The 17,242-nt window shown below is 35.5% G+C and overlaps 1 pseudogene; it reads right to left on the bottom strand.

The window, feature by feature from the left end:
- Positions 1 to 4,227: 4,227 nt before the first annotated feature.
- The window catches only part of LOC138334442 (peroxidase-like protein), a 19,043-nt pseudogene continuing 6,028 nt past the window's right edge, over positions 4,228 to 17,242 (bottom strand).

A 17,242-nucleotide genomic window follows, 5' to 3' on the forward strand; every position in this document is an offset into this window, starting at 1 on the left:
AAAAACCTTTCCAACTTGCCAATCTCCGACCCATTTTTAGACGCTTCTTTCACCAGTGATTTTTCAAACACACCTTTAACATTTACCATGTATGACATTTTTAACCATTCCTTGCACAAAACCTCCGATTACGACATAAAAGACTTAAGGCTTATAAGAGTTCTGAGGACCTCCATTTGTTTGTTGACGGGCATGTTCAACATTGGCGATGCCAGCGTTCGTGTGTTCCGGGCAAAGGTGAAGCCAACGCAGCGAGATAAGACCTATATGAATACAAAGTATTATCATCTATGGTTTTCAATCAAGAAATCCACGGATGAGGTCATGTCAGCCTAACTGCAATTGTATATTGGCCGGTTAGTAAAAATATATTAACCAAAACTTAAAAATAAATACAATATATAAGAAAAAAAAAAATCCATCAATGTTTGATCTCGTTATTTTCAAAAGATCTTATAATTATCTATTTCAGACAATGAATTGGGCCAAGTCAAAATGATTGCAATATTTTCTATATATTTATATATAAAGTTTATCATTCATTTAATCTACAAAAAATTCTCTACTGATGTAGTTAAGCGAAGCATTTTTAAATTGAAAAGAAAAAGAACCATCGAAACATTAAGTAATACGTAAATGGGGTTATTAGCAGAAATCGGAACGGTGCGATGTCGTCATCATCCTCAGCGAGCTCGTAAATGATGAAGCTTTGAAGATTATCGAAGGGTCAAGTCAGTAACTGAGGGGGGAAACAAATGGATGAAATGTCCGAGGAGAAGTCATAGTAGGGCGACTGGTTCGCCCGTTGTCAGTATAATGTGACCGGGTGGGGTGTGTTGCTTGGTGTCTTCGGCGGCATGCTTCAGTGATATAGCACTATAAAAAGGGCAAAAGTTCCACTATACAAGAAGACACAACATGAATATACCGCAGTCTCCCAAAACACGCACCTCGCACAACATACACGCAACACACCGCATACATGGGAGGCCGTCCTTACATGACCATAGCTGTTAATAGGACGTTAATTAATCAAACAAACAAACATTTAAGAACGGCCTCCCATGCATGCGGTGTATTGAGCGTATGGTGTGGGGAGGTGCGTGTTTTGGGAGACTGCAGTATATTCATGTTGTGTCTTCTTGTATAGTGGAACTGTTGCCCTTTTTATAGTGCTATATCACTGAAGCATGCCGCCGAAGACACCAAGCAACACACCCCACCCGGTCCACATTATACTGACAACAGGCGAACCAGTGTGTCTTGAGACTTGCATAGTGGAACTGTTCGCCTTTTTTTGCAATAGTGCTATATCAGTTATTAAAAAGCTTGTATTATGCCGCCGAAGACACGCCGAAGACACCAAGCAACACACCCCACCCGGTCACATTATACTGACAACAGGCGAACCAGTCGTCCCACTCCCTGTATGCTGAGCGCTAAGCAGGAGCAGAAAAACTACCACTTTTTATAGAATTTGGTGTGTGTTATCAGCCAGGGGACAGAACCCAAACCTTCCTAACACAGGTGGGCGAACGCTCAACTCGAGGCCAAAAGTGAGGCGATGCCAAGGGATGCATTAAGGGAAAATAAAGTCGGTTAGGAAGAAGAGAAAAGATAAAATCCTAAATTTAGTCGCCTTTTACGATCATGCATTAGGGGCAGCAGGTACAATTCTAACGCCCTACCTGCAGGGCAGTTTATTGTATGCATAATACATATTGATAATTTGATTATGTTGAAAACCACTGACGTCATAATAATGTAAACACTTTTAAGATATTGCCACGTCAAGAGGACATTATACACGCACTGTGAAATGTTTTATACTTTGCAAAACACTGTTTTTGGTCATGTAATGCCCCAGTTCCACACAACTCAAATCTTTTCTCCTGTGTGAGTATTACCAGAAGTACATCAAAAATCACCAACACTAGAAAATGATTTTGATTTTACTTTGAATTTATTTTGGCCTTTTATTTCGGATTATTAATATACTAGCTTTATACCGTTTTTTTACCTCACTAGAAAATAATGTTCAATGCATTAATTAGGCATTATAAAATAAGAAATTCTCCAATGCTACTGATCACATGTTGCTCAAATATCAAGGATAACGTCGTTTTACCGCATTTTTCAAAAACGTGTCTTTTGTGATTATCGTTGCTAAGATTACTTTGATTTGTTTGTTAAGCTGTTTGTTAATCGAAATATGAAATGTATAATTACAGGCTTTTAGATGAAATCCTGGTGCTTTTCGTGCTGCATTAAAGAAAATATTGAACTTTGAAAGTGTAACATAATTTATGGGACACCCTGTATTTATTGTTTTGTCAATGTGAAACCAGAAGAGTCATAGTAATTTTTTAAGAAATTTGAGCATTTTTTTTAAATTACATTACATGTATGTATCTTATAGCCCGAATTCACTGTAGATTTTTTGATTAACATTGATCTGAAGTTGAAAGTATACATAAAAATGTATACATACATAACTATGGCACTTACTGTATCTACAATGCATTTTCTATGTTTGTTTTTTGTTTTGTTTTTCAAAGTATAAAAATGCATGACAGATTCAGTTAGTAACATAATTTAGTGTAGTTTTAGAATAAAACTTTAACACGTAGAACATGTATGCATAAGACATGTACATATAATGTATTTATCTAAATTTACGGGGTTTTCTGTATTAAATGAGGTTAGAAAAAAGTCTTTAGACACCTACGATCCATGCCTTGTCCGTGACAGAGAATCTATGGATATAAAAGACTTCACTGAGCAACTTATACAGGTACCGTACACGATAAGGGTTTTCATAATACATAACGGCAAATGCAGAATCTCAAATTGATAATCTAAACTAGGAAACAAGTTATTGTTGTTTATCTTCAAACCAAAAGATTCCTTAACATATATGCACTTATGGTGAAAGTTAGTTGTTTCACTAGGGTAAATTAAAGTGTTGTTATATTAATTGTATGCGTGATGTAAAACTAATTATTCTTTACTGTATTGCAAAAAGTCTCATAATTTAGTTGTATTTTTACAAATAAGTTTGTATCCAAACAGCTTAGCTTATTAGCTTAGAAATGTACAAAAAAGCCGACGGTATTTTCATTCATTATGTTTCAGCTGCTTCGATGATCAGGCAATGGATATAATGGATGAGGATACGGATGAACCAGCTGAACAGAGGCATAATTCATGTCTTGCCTATTCAATTAACAACCACATTAAGAACGTGAGTGATAATAATCCTACTGCAGAAACATTTATAGAGAGCCTTTGAAAATATGCACCAGATGTTGTTAAGGATATTGAGAGCAGCACCCGTAGGCAGTCTGGAAATCAAGTCTGGAAGATGATGCGATATGGCCGTTTGACAGCTTCAAACTTCTACAAGATTTGTGAAGCAGTAGATCGCCATCATTGTCCTCCATCCCTCCTGAAAACTATCATGTCAAAATATGAAACAGATGTAAAAGTCCTTGCACTTCAATGGGTAAGAAGGAGAGAAGAATTTACTAGGGACCTGTATACAAGATCGTGTAGGTCTATTCACAAGAAAGTTCAAGTAGAAAAGAAGGGCCTTTATCTAATGAACGACTTTCCATACATTGGTTGTTGAGTAGTTGGGATTTTCTCTTGTAAGTGTCACGGAAAGAAAGTTATTGATATCTAATGTCCGTATGCATTGAAAGATGCATCCAAAAGAAGTTACAGCCTCCCATGTATGCAGTGTGTAGCGTGTGTGAAGTGCGAGGTGCGTAGTTTGGGAGAATGCGGTATGTTCGTGTTGTGTCTGTTGTATAGTGGAATGGGTGAACCAGTCGCCCCACTCCCTGTATGTTGAGCGCTAAGCAGGAGCAGAAACTACAACTTTTATAGACTTTGGTGTGTCTCGATCAGGGGACAGAACCTAGAGCCTTCCTCACAGGCATACTTGTTGAAGAACAATTATCCAAAAACAGTATTTATTGCACTCAAAAGTTACATTACAGTTGGCAATAAATTAATTGTTTCTGAGATATCTGAAATCAGATTTATGTATGGACGCCCCCCCCAGCATGCGTGTTTGGGTGTCTGTTATCCCACTGATGCATGATGCCAATAACAAGTCACTGAGGAAGCACACCCCACACGGCCATATTACAATGTTAGCGGGAAAAAACAACAACAAAAACAAATCATTTGAATCAAAGTTCTGTTTATTATAACGCAGGATTTATATTATGCTATGAAACGCCGCCTTAAATGGGATGGTGCTGTCAAAATGGCCACAGGATTAGTAGGTACTATAATCCGGCGGTTTAACAAAACTCTTCTATTCATTGGCTGGGGACCCGCACTCCAGAAGCGTAGGTCAAGACTTGGTAGTGATGCACAACTTACAAGTGGGTTTCTGATGTTGAAAGAAAAAAACAACATAAAATCATATTCAATTTGACACGATTACCGTATCTTCTTTCATCTACTCAAAGGATGGAAATATCAAATTTCATGTTCGGCCAAAGTTTAAACTTTGGCGTACACCGTAGATACCCATGCTGTTATCACCCAATCAGGTATTCTGTCTCTTATATGTTTTATTTATTAAGTACATAATTAAATGTTGCATTATTTAAGTAAATAATCCGAGGTTTTTTTATAACGAATATCGTATCTATCTATAAAATCACAATAGAATATTCCATAGCATAATTTTGAACCCCGAAGAATGAACAACATATAGTCATACTTACTGTAAGGACGGTACTCGTAATGCATTAGGTTGGATTCGTGGGATCCCTGCGTTACGACACATAATTTGGGAAAGACGGATTTTTTTAATTTCATTTAATTGAGCTGAAAAAAAAGAAAACAAAAGTGTATTTTATCTTAAAATCAACACCACATTTCACCGTATACAAAATGTAACGTGTGACTCTCGTGCCCTAGAGATTGACAATAACTGAATCGTTCTTAGCCTTCATTTGGTAATAAATAATCTACCGGGGTATTTAGATTGGTATAGTAATGCCGCTATTATTTTGAATTATGGAACAATTCGATCTAATAAGACGGCTCCATTATATAGATGGTAATCATCAGGAACGCTTACAAAACCAACAAGTTATAGCATATACATAGCATTGTAGTAAACAAATAACCACACCAAAGATACGTATCGACGTGTGTGATGTGTTCAAAATATGTTTATGTATATTAGCATTTTGGAATCCTTTAAAAATAACAGAGGTCAACGCTATTCACAAGAATAAACTTTCTTTGTATAATGTTAGTTCGTTGCTGACGCAATTTGATGCAAACGGTTATTGTAAAACCGTTTTTCACTATAAATATAAATACATTAAAATTTAAATTGTTATCATTATTTGTTAACCTTGACAAATCAAGGCAAAGCATGGGAAATGATTGCATATTTTGTGAACACTAAGTTATCGCGGGCGATTTAAACATTACTCAACTCAAGTTTGAAAAAAAATTTGAAAGACTGATATATGGATGTTAGAAGTTAAGTTTATTTAAAATGTGTTAAGCTTTCGCGGAATATTTTTTAATAAAAATAATGTCACATTTCCATTACTATATTACTAAGTTAACATGAAGGCTCTATTTGAAAATGCTTCTGTGTCTTAGATTTTAATAGCTTGCGTTGTAATGAATTGACATACCGGGTATATATCATTTTCACCTGATTAATTTTTAATATGACATCAAAACAATAGCCCTCATCATAATCATACCGTAGCAATAATGCAATGCAGCCCAAGGATTTGAAATGATAGCAGTTGGAATATTTGTATAAAACAACCTCTCTAGATTATTAAACGTAATAAGAATTATTGATTTAACACAACTAACGAATGCATTTCCAAATGTAAAAAATAAATGTCTGTTTTCATTCCTCTAATTGGATACTAGTATTCGGATTTTCTGATAATGCACAAACCACGATGTTTTTGTTAGCTTTAACAAATGAAAACCATTTTTCTTGCAAACCCCGTCTGGTAAATGTTTGCAAATGCTAAGGTAATTATAGGCAGACTTCATTCTCTGCTTGGTTGGATGTTTGATGTGGTTTATTATATTTACGTCCTATTAACAGCAAGAGTCATTGAGGATGGCCTCACCGGTGTGTGGTGTCTTGCGTGTGTGAAGTGCGAGGTGTGTGTTTAAGGAAACTGGTATATTAGTGTTGTGTCCTCTTGACATCAGACAGCACATCCCAACCGGTCACAAGATACTGAAAAATGGCAAACCAGACGTCCCACTCGCCCGATACTGTGCGCTAGGCGCAGAAACTGCTACTTTTATAGACTCTGGTGTGTCTCGGCCAGGGTAGGAAAACTAGTGTGTATGAGTGATTGTCTGGATTATTTGGGAGGCTGCGGTATTCTCCTGATGTGTGGTTTTGTAATAGTAGACTATTGCTGGTTTAATTGCATCCATGAACAAGACATAAGTAAGACAGAATAGTACTTACCTGCATTGAAACCAATACCTGGAATGTTATTTTCATACCAGAACCTGTCTCCCTGTTTTAACAATTGGAACTGCTTAGCTATGATACACGAGAAAGTTGGTCCATTCATTGAACCTTTGAGTTTCATTTCAGATACGCCACCAGTAAACAGGTCAATATCACTAGGATGTCTACAAAAGTAAATGAGATTACAAATAAGTATTGTAAATGAATCGAAAGAGAGTTAAGTATTTATTAAAAGTTATATAAGGAAATAACTAAATTTTGTATTTGACTCATGACGGCGTGTATTTTTGGTATTATTTAACATCCAGGCATATTTCAACAATCAAACCAAAGTATTACAAACAAGATCAGGAAACTAAGAACATACTTGTAAAGGGCAGCCAAGCGATGTGCAGACTGGGGATCGTGGTGTATTAGTCCCCCTGGAGCAACGCCGAAGTGGAGGGCGGGCTGTAGACCACACCATTGTCTCCAGGTATTGTAAGACGGTAAGCCATGATCACGTCCTCTCTGAATATTATACGCAGCTAAATCAAAAGCCACACCCATTTCATTAAGTAATAAGTTATCCCTTACAGCACCTTGAAATAATCTGTCTGAGTTTGCCTGTTTCGAATTGAGCTGCCAGAAGTTGTGCATGTCCGCTCCTCGTCCATTGTTGGCAAACAGCAAGGCAGGTCTCAGATAGGTTGTTTCTGTTGGCACCTCCACTGTTTGCTGAGTTTGAATGTTCCTTAGTCCATGGGTGTCTGGGACCGTTGAATGGCCAACTCTTAAGGCCGCCGCCCCGACCACGTTTGCAGTGGTAGGATTGACCAGTGGGTTGTACACTGTATGGTGACCATTGGCAGTAGAATACAAACCATGTGTTCGCATGTGTGCATCACTTATAAGTACGGGTAAATACTCATTGTAGGTGATGTGTTGGAATAAAGCTGCTATTATTTTCCGAGTTTCCTGAAAAAGATTCTCATCCAACCAAGACGGATTCAATATCTGGAGTTGAGTGGCGATTCTGTTGTGTTCTCTGAGTAAAATTATGTATAGAGAGGCTAATGACGGCACTATGGTATTCCTGGGTTCGGCTAAAACATAAAGAACACGAACTCTAACAAGGAAAGGGGAGGGAGACATAGTTGTTACATGGAATAAAAATTAATAGGATTAACGGACAGTAACAGAAACAAAGCATAACAACTTAAAATATTATGATAATCGTTGTTATAACATTTGTTTGTTTGTTCGTTCGATTTATTAACGTCCTATTAACAGCTATGGTCATGTAAGGACGGCCTCCCATGTATGCGTAGTGTTGCGTGTATGTTGTGCGAGGTGCGCGTTTTGGGAGACTGCGGTATATTCGTGTTGTGTCTTCTTGTATAGTGGAACTATTGCCCTTTTTATAGTGCTATATCACTGAAGCATGCCGCCGAAGACACCAAGCAACACACCCCACCCGGTCACATTATACTGACAACGGGCCAACCAGTCGTCCCGCTCCCTGTATGCTGAGCGCTAAGCAGGAGCAGAAACTACCACTTTTATAGACTTTGGTGTGTCTCGGCCAGGGGACAGAACCCAGAGCCTTCCTCACAGGGGCGAACGCTCAACTCAAGGCCAAAAGTGAGGCGGTGCCAAGGGAGGCATTAGGAAAGATAAAGTCAGTTAGGAAGAAGAGAAAAGATAAGATCCTAAATTTAGTCGCCTTTTACGATCATGCAATAGGGGCAGCAGGTACAATTCTAACGCCCTACCTGCAGGGCCATTGACAAATATCAATATGTCCATAAAACAAATTATAGATTAATAAATAAATATTAAAAGTTATTATACATTTTGATATACGTGCTTTTTGAATATGAGAAAGACGACATGATACTTTATGTGCATTAATGGGGATTCCATAAAAACAGAACAAAATTAAGCAGTTGTGTGATCGCACAACGTTCCAAAAACTGCCTGGGGCTCCCTTATACCCCAGCCCCATCCCAAACATATAGCTACATTCAGTACATGTATGTGGTTTTCGCCGCTCTGACACTAATCCTGCCATCTGGCCATGAATTGTTTTACCTTCAAGTCAAACAGATCTAGTATAGAAAAAGGATGTGAATACCGTATAATGAACGTACTAAAACCAGATAATAAGATGATATACTATATAAATTTCAGGTAAAATCTATAATGTAGCTAATATATAAATGTAGATACATCCATATGTACATGTACACTGTATCTTCCAAACGATTTTAGTGAATATCTAATGTAATTTCTTAATGAGACCACATGACAGTAGTTTTAATTGATAAAGTTGCCCTGCTTTAAAATATTTATGTGTTTGGTTTAAGTTTAAAGATAAATAATGATATTTTAAAACTGAAATATTGTTAAGTTGAAAATAGAAAAAAAAATAGTTTGAAGATATTTATTAAATACCTAGTAAATCAACATTATCAAGGTTTAATTAGCCAGTGTTGCAGATGTTTATTGACCCCAAGTATGTGAATTGTCAAGTCAACAAAACAAAACAAAACACATATTTGATATTTTATGGATATCCTATATATATCACATTTAGATTTACCATGTCTACAATACAGTAGAAATAAAGCCCGTCATCGTTTCGAATGTTTTCCCAATAAAATTGAATTCCTAAATTTATATCAACCACGATAACTATCGCCCAGACATCGTTCCTACCTCGTGCGCACAACGTGTAACGTTGTGCGGTCACACAACTGTATATTCGAAATCACATTCTCTGTTTAAAATTACAGGGCAAGTTAAAGTGTTAAAATATAATGCAAAAGATATTATAATTGTCTGTGTTCTCTTCTTGGCAACATGTTAATATTTTTTTTATGTATACACATGTTTATACAAATATATTACGATTTAGGTGTCAACACGAAGGTGCAGAGATGCTTTAGGTTATTAGATTAACGTACTGCTTTACGGCATTGATGTAATAATTTTTAATTTAAACGGGGTATGGAAGATTTTTTTTTTTTTTTTTAGCAAATTGTGAATCCGCGTAGCGTTTTACTTTAGCTCAATTATGATAGGCTAATTTAATGTACTTGCACTAAGAGTTGGGCAAAAATGTTTCTCATCTGAAATTAATAGGGTGTCACATGAAATATCCACCCAAATTTTTCCATGACAAAAAGCTCGTTTTGGATTCAAATAAAAAATGACTGCTATTTTTGTGTATGACGTGACATAGAGACACGTTTTAGGCGTTATTTTAACTAGTTTCAGGATGACTTATCTATTTGAGAGTTTTAAGCACATTTTATTGATATTAGTTTTACTTTGCGTCTTTCAAAGTATTTTTCGTGATATCTATCATTAATATAACAAAGTAAAATACATGAATGTATTTGATTAAAATTGGTATATGTTATTGTCTCGTTTTATTTTAAGTAGATAGTACGTGTGTTGATTTTCATGTCTAACGATGATTTTATAAAAAAACAAGATATCTTACCAGCGTCAAAGCAGAATTCTCCGGGTGCTGATAGTCTACATGTGTTATATCCGGAGCTGGTGGGAGGAAGCCATTCGGACCCATCTTAAGAAGACCTAAAGTATTAAGAAAAATGTATGTTTCTAAAAAAAAGAATTTCAAGGCAACATGGGCAAGGCGGATTTACAAAGATGAGATGATGCTAATTGGATGCATATTGCAGATCAATATTATGATAAATTTTCATTAGCGAATTTTGGACTTCAAAAACTCAAAATTACTTTGAAATAGATGGGTCTAATACTTACAATGATAAAATTTGTTGAAAATCCTTTGTGGTATAATTATATCATCAAAATAAACAACAAACTTGTTTTTTTGCAAAGAATGTTTTCAGGAAAGGAGTAATGTATATTTATATGATTTTGTCAAAAAAGCTAGAACGCTTTTATAGTTTTGAAGAATTTCAACAAAAATATGATATAAGATCAAACTTTTTAACATTTCATGGTATTATTAGAGCAGTAAAACATTTTATACATAATATATAAATAATAAACATGTAAACTTTCTCTTCAGTAATCTGTTTAACCAAACATACCGTTAAAGTTGAAAGATGTCTTAAGAAATACAAAAGAACACATGACATCTACAGAATCTTGTGTTATAATTACACAAAACCCATATCACAAAGAAAATGGTCAAACTTTTAATATCCAAGTCAATCAATGGAAAGAAAGGACTAGATACGGTAATGGCGCTTTTTTTGCCCCTTAATCTACCAAATTTCAAATTAAGTATTTAGAAATTAAGTTGCTGCGTTTTGAAATGTTGAATACGCCCCTGATAAAAACTTAATGATATTTTTGTTGACAGAAAGTATGATTTTGCTATATAACCATGGTAACTTTGCATAAATTATGCAAATGTGAAAATTTGGTCAATTTTTGAAAAAAACTGCATAAAAAAGGCCAATTTTGATGAGTTTTGGTCAATTTTGGCATATTTTTTGATAGTTTTTTTCTTTTAAAAGCAATAGAGCTTAACCTAGAACAAACTTTATATTTTAAGGGAATTAGCAGACACGAAGAATACATTATTTCGAGAAATATAAAGTTTGTTCTAGAATGCGCTCTATGTTACCTAGATGAAAAACTGCATAAAAAGGCCAATTTTGATGAATTTATGGTCAATTTTGGCATATTTTTTGATAGTTTTTCTTTTAAAAGCAATAGAGCACAACTTAGAACAAACTTTATATTTTAAGGGAATTAGCAGACACGAAGAATACATCATTTTGAGAAATATAAAGTTTGTTCTAGAATGCGCTCTATGTAAACTAGATGAAAAACTGCATAAAAAAGGCCAATTTTGATGGATTTTTAAACATTTTGCATAATTTATGTATAATAAAAATGGTTGCCATGGCAACTAGAACTGCTATATTACCTAAAAACACTATCAAATATGACAGGTATGTAGTTAATATTTGAAATGCAAGATTAACATCTTTAAATGACAGATTTTAAAAAAATAGCGGATTTGGGGGCCACAAAAGGCCCTTACCATACCTAGTCCTTTATGTAAATGTCTTTAAAAACCATTAATAGTACAAAGCTTAGATGGCTTCTATACAGAATCAACCATATAATTTTAACTACAAACACAATTTTACATAAAATGGGAATTAAACCAGACAATAAATACACATACTGTAGAAATTTCCCAGAAACAATTGAACATATGTTTTGGGACTGTGACAAAGTAACTAATCTTTCAAGTTTTAAAACATTTACTTAATGCTAATAACATATTTGTTGATTTTATTAAACAGGAATTCATATTTGGAAAATTCAGGTTTTTGTGATACAGACTTGATAGTATATAACCTTATTTTACTATTACTTAGGCAATATTTGTTTAAAATGAAATGTTTAGAAAAAGATATCAATTTAATAAGTTAAACTTAAAGCTCATAAGCGGATCATAGTTAAACATAAGGCTAACCATAACATTGAGCTACAAAATAATCTTGAAAACTGGCTTAACATATGATCTTAATATCTCTATGATGTAGTTTTGTTTTTACTAATTTTAATTTTCCAATATTCAACTAAACTCTGTTACAATTATTAAGTGTTGAAGTTTTCGCTTAACTCCATATTGAAGTGAATTTCTTTTGAACTATCAAAATTCAGTTCTCGTGATGCTGATTTGATAATAGATAACCTTATTTTACTATATACATGAACATAATTACACGGAATTCTTAGATAAAATGAAACCTCATGGTGTATGTGTTGTCTTTATATATGTGTGTGTGAGAGAGTAAGTAAAGGCATATAAAATAGCCAACCCTATCCTAATGTTTAGTTGTCAAATTCTATACAAATCGATATAGTTGCAATGCTTATAAGTTTGGATGTACATGTATTGTATATGTATTGTGTTGTTGATAAAATTGAAATTGAATATAAAAAAATTGCTAAAAATAGAATTACATATAAGTTAAGGATACTAAAGTTATTGTGATTAATGCATTTGTTTTTAAAATCATTAAAATGTTTCAAAAGCGCCTTTTCTGTGCTTATTTCACTCGAAAAGCGACAAAATGAAGACAAGAGGCCCATGAGCCTTAACGGTCATCTATTGGCACAATACAACATAGTCCTTTAAAGATTTTAGCCTATTTGACCCCTGTGAATGAACATCAATGTCATTTTTTAGAAACAATTATGGTAGTCCTTCATCTTAGCATGTCACATGCCCGATATCATGTCTCTAGCCCTCCAAGTTATTCACAAAAAAGTTATTTTAAGATTTTAGCCTTTTTGACCTATGTGACCTTGGATGAAGGTCAAGGTCATTCATTTGAACAAACATGGTAGTTCTCCATCCAAGCACTTCACAGGCCTAATATCGGGTATCTAGACCTCCTAGTTATTCTCAAGAAGTATGAGCATCCTAGACATTGCAGTTTTTGAGAAGAAGTCGTTTAAGATTTTGGCCTATTTGACCCCCTGTGACCTTGAATGTAGGTCAGGTCATTCATTAGCACTAAACTTGGTAAAGTCCTAACAAAGCACATGCCCTGCAAATGCTGCAGGCCCAAATAATGGGTAATCCTGGGAGGCTGTTCGGTCGGTTGTGTTGTATAATAGGTCTTTTTTATATGATTTAAAGCTTATTTAGACACCATGTAGACTCTTGAAATGAAAGGTCACTATGTTTATTTAATTGTGAACAAACTTGGGTTTAGCCCACTACATCACATAGCAGTTTCACAGGAAGCCTCAAAGGATCTGGTCTTCTAGGACACTTGTATTATTCATTAAGAAAATTTTTGTTTTTAGGCCTATACGACCCTGTGGGACTTAATGTGAAGCGTCTAAGTGCATTGTTAATTGTATACATACTTTATAAGTCACTTCTGCCACCAGGGCACTGGACAAATATAAGGTCTCTAGGCCTCTTTGTTTGTCTAATGAAAGTAGTGGACATGTTGTGAGGCAACGTTTGGTCCACAGGTGTTCACTTCGAAATGTCAGGGATAAGTTAACTTGGTAGTCCCGTCATCCCAGCATGCTACAGGCCATATATCACTATTCTTGGCCTTCTGGTTCTTGAGAAGTCGATTTTAAAGATTTTAGCCTATTTGACCCCCTGTGAGCTTGAATGAAGGTAAAGAACAAACTTGGGCCCATCATCCCAGTATCACCGGTATCAGTACCCTGGGGCTTTTGGTTATTGAGAAAAAAGTAGTTTGAATGAAAAGTCTACCCACGCCGGACGTCGAACGAGGACGGACGGTGCATGATGACAATTGGTCATCCTGACCCTTCGGGTCAGATGACCTAAAAATACAATACCACAATACACACATTTGCGGTCTGCCATTTTTAATGACGAAATTGAACTGTTTGCCTTATACATATTCAATGCCTAAGTCACACTCTTTATCCTTGTTGCTTAATTTGGTATATTAGATTACTGTCCTATTAACAGTTAGTTGCTGTGTGCAACGTGTTGCAGTGTGTTCACGACTGCATGTTTTGGAAGGTTGTGGTTTTTTCTCTCCTTTAATATCAGAACTCGTGTCCTTTTTAGAGCATCTTACTGAAGACACGTTGCTCTATTATATCGTTATATCATTCTTGTCTTTTTTTGCCCGAGGGTTTATCACTACGTACCTCCGCGTCCTTCCCGTAATCGATTTTCAACTTCTTTTGTTGATCCATACAACATTGAAGCGTCTATGTATGCTGTATGTTCATTCAATTGATTTCGTATGCCTTGAAAAATGAAAGTTTAATATATATGAAGGTTATAGTTTTGTATATTGAAAGTCTATGATTGTGTCATGCAAATACATTTCTTGAAGCGAATGATATACATTTCCACATATATTTTGTTTATTACTGTGTCACTGAACGTATTCATATTATCCATTTTATTATACAAATGTATTACATTTTCTTATAAGCACAGTTATAAACTTATCCGAAATATTGTATGTACAATTCTTACCCATGTCACATAACTGTGTGGGTGCCATCGCTGATCTTACAAAGCTCATACAGTTGGACCGGAAACGTAGATCACCTCTCGGTACCGGTATTGGGAAACACGAGCTACTGTTTGTTTACAAAATGAAGACGATTTGATACATTTCTGAAGTCAAATGTTTTTATCAATTCAATGTTTCTGTCAGGGTTTGGTAATGTTGTTTGGTTGGTTGATTACACACCAATTCTTTCGACAGACATATTAATTAAATACCTCCTCCCATTACAGTAATGCTTTCCGTTTGTTAGCTGTCAGTATAATGTGACCGGGTGAGGTGTGTTGTTGGTGTCTTCGGCGGCATGCTTCAGTGATATAGCACTATAAAAAGGGCAACAGTTCCACTATACAAGAAGACACAACATGAATATACCGCAGTCTCCCAAAACACGCACCTCGCACAAAATACATGCAACACACCGCATACATGGGAGGTAGTTCTAACATGACCACAGCTGTTAATAGGACGTTAATTAATCAATCAAACAAACACAAAATCCGTTTGTTAGCCTTCCTCAAACAGGAACGAAAAGCCAAATGTAACAAAGAAAAATTACAACAATTTCTCAAATTTACTTGCCTTTTACAATTCTAACGTCCTACCTGCCTTGCTATTGAAAAGTGTCATAATAGTCAGTGTTATTGAATTCTAACGAAATCATTGCAATGTTTCCTTCACTCAAAATATCAACGGTTATATAAATGCCAATGTTTATATTATTCTTAATACACAATACCAAAAGTAACATTATGATTAATAAGATGCCCAGCTTTATAAAACGTTAAAGCCAGTGTTTACGCAATTGAAAGTTATCTTAGGCTTCAGAATCATTTCTTTTTTATTTCTAGAGTGTTATGAAGTCATTGTTTGAGAGGCATCAAAGATTGTGAATTTCTTTGGACGAACTTTATATATAATTAGGATCAATTCGACGGGACTTTTAGAGCGAACAGAAAATATATTATATATGGTTTTTATATGCATCTGTCATTATTATTTGTCTATGTCATAAATTTGTATGTCTATGTAAAGTTTCAGTATTATTGTTACCTGTCGGTATTGAACGTGAACGTTACATGTGTTCAGTAGACGACCCGGTAGTATACGTAGCCTTGGGCTATACATGTGAGTACGACGTAATTGGCTGGGTTGGGTCACGGGTATATAAGGAAGGCGTGACAGTGTACTGGCCCCTGTCACTCGTCCACTAGAGCTGTAGATAAGATTTAGACTTTGCTTGAAATAATGTTAGTGACTCAGTAGTGACAGCCCTCATTGCCCCACACACAAGGTTTGCAGAAATGACAGGGGAGGAGTGTACGCCAGGGATTTTGTGGCGAACGGGGCGACTGGATGCCGGCGAAGTTGGCGTAAGGTTGCCTGAGCACCAGATTTACCAGAAGGGGCATAGTGGGACATTGGCAAGTAAAAGTTATTGCATGGCTTTCGAGTAATATGTCCCGAGTGACGAGAAATCATGCAATAACTGACATACTGCATGCTTCTTAACCTCGAACAAAAAGACAGGTTGATTAAAAAATACACACCTTCCATCCCTATACCCCCACTCTCCCATTGTTCTCTACACCAGTTTGTCATTGTCCATCGTAAGGAGCACTAGGAGTTTTTGCCATGTGTAGGGATAAAGCTTTGATTCTGCAAAATGCTGCATCAAAATGTTTTAGGAGATATGTACAGTATGAAACAATTGGATTATTATCAAGCTCTGTTCAACGATTACAAGAAAAAATAGCCTGATTAGCCATGAAAGGAGGTTATTGTGGAGTAAACTGTGGTAGCAAGGCATTTATTGGCCACACTTTCCCTTTGTGAGAGGTTGTAAGCATGCAGTAATGTGGGGTTGCGCCTTACTGAGTCGCCAGATTTACGATAATATTACACTAGTTTTGAGCCAAAGGTAACCCCGTAATCTAACCTGACCAATGAGCCGTACTCCAAGTGAGTTTATACCTAGTGTCGAATATGTTTGAGTAATTTGTAAGGGACACATCAATAAATAATTGTCATGAAAACTTTGGTTGTTCTAGCCTTTTAATTGGAAGATGTCATGACACAGACACTACGCCGCATAGGCGGGGAGTCGGTTCTGCATGCAAACACGACAAGTCCCTTACAGTTTGATTCGTTTATATGGCTTAACGTCTTAGTAACAGCTAAGGTCATTTACAAACGGCCTTCCCTGTATGGAATATGTTTCGTGTGTAGATTGTCATAAATGCGGTTTTAGTGTCTTCTTGTAATGTTATTATTGTCCCGCTTGAAGCAAGCCCGGTAACATTGAACTAACCAAATGAAGCGTTGTACAAGCCTTTCCTTTCCTTTTTTTCTCTCCTTTAATTTTATTTGGCTGTCACGGTGAGAATGATATTTCATCAATTGTCTTTCATATTATCGTATTATCTTTCAATGAAGACCACATACAAAAATGCTATACCGCTGGCGAATGTTATTTTTATCTCTATTAAACATAGTAGGAGACAAATTAGTATTTTACATCAGTTATAAAAGTTATTTATTTTTTACCATAACCGCTAGTGAAAACTTTGAGCTTTCTTTTTTACTTTAAGATAAAAAATATATAAAATAAACTGCGTCCCGAAAAAAAATCCAAGACACAATGTCCTATATAGAATGAAGTACATGTATACGCACCGAGAGAAAAATAAAATAATTTGATATATATTTGAACATC

The sequence above is a fragment of the Argopecten irradians genome, chromosome 11, assembly GCF_041381155.1.
Source record: "Argopecten irradians isolate NY chromosome 11, Ai_NY, whole genome shotgun sequence".
NCBI lineage: Eukaryota > Metazoa > Mollusca > Bivalvia > Pectinida > Pectinidae > Argopecten > Argopecten irradians.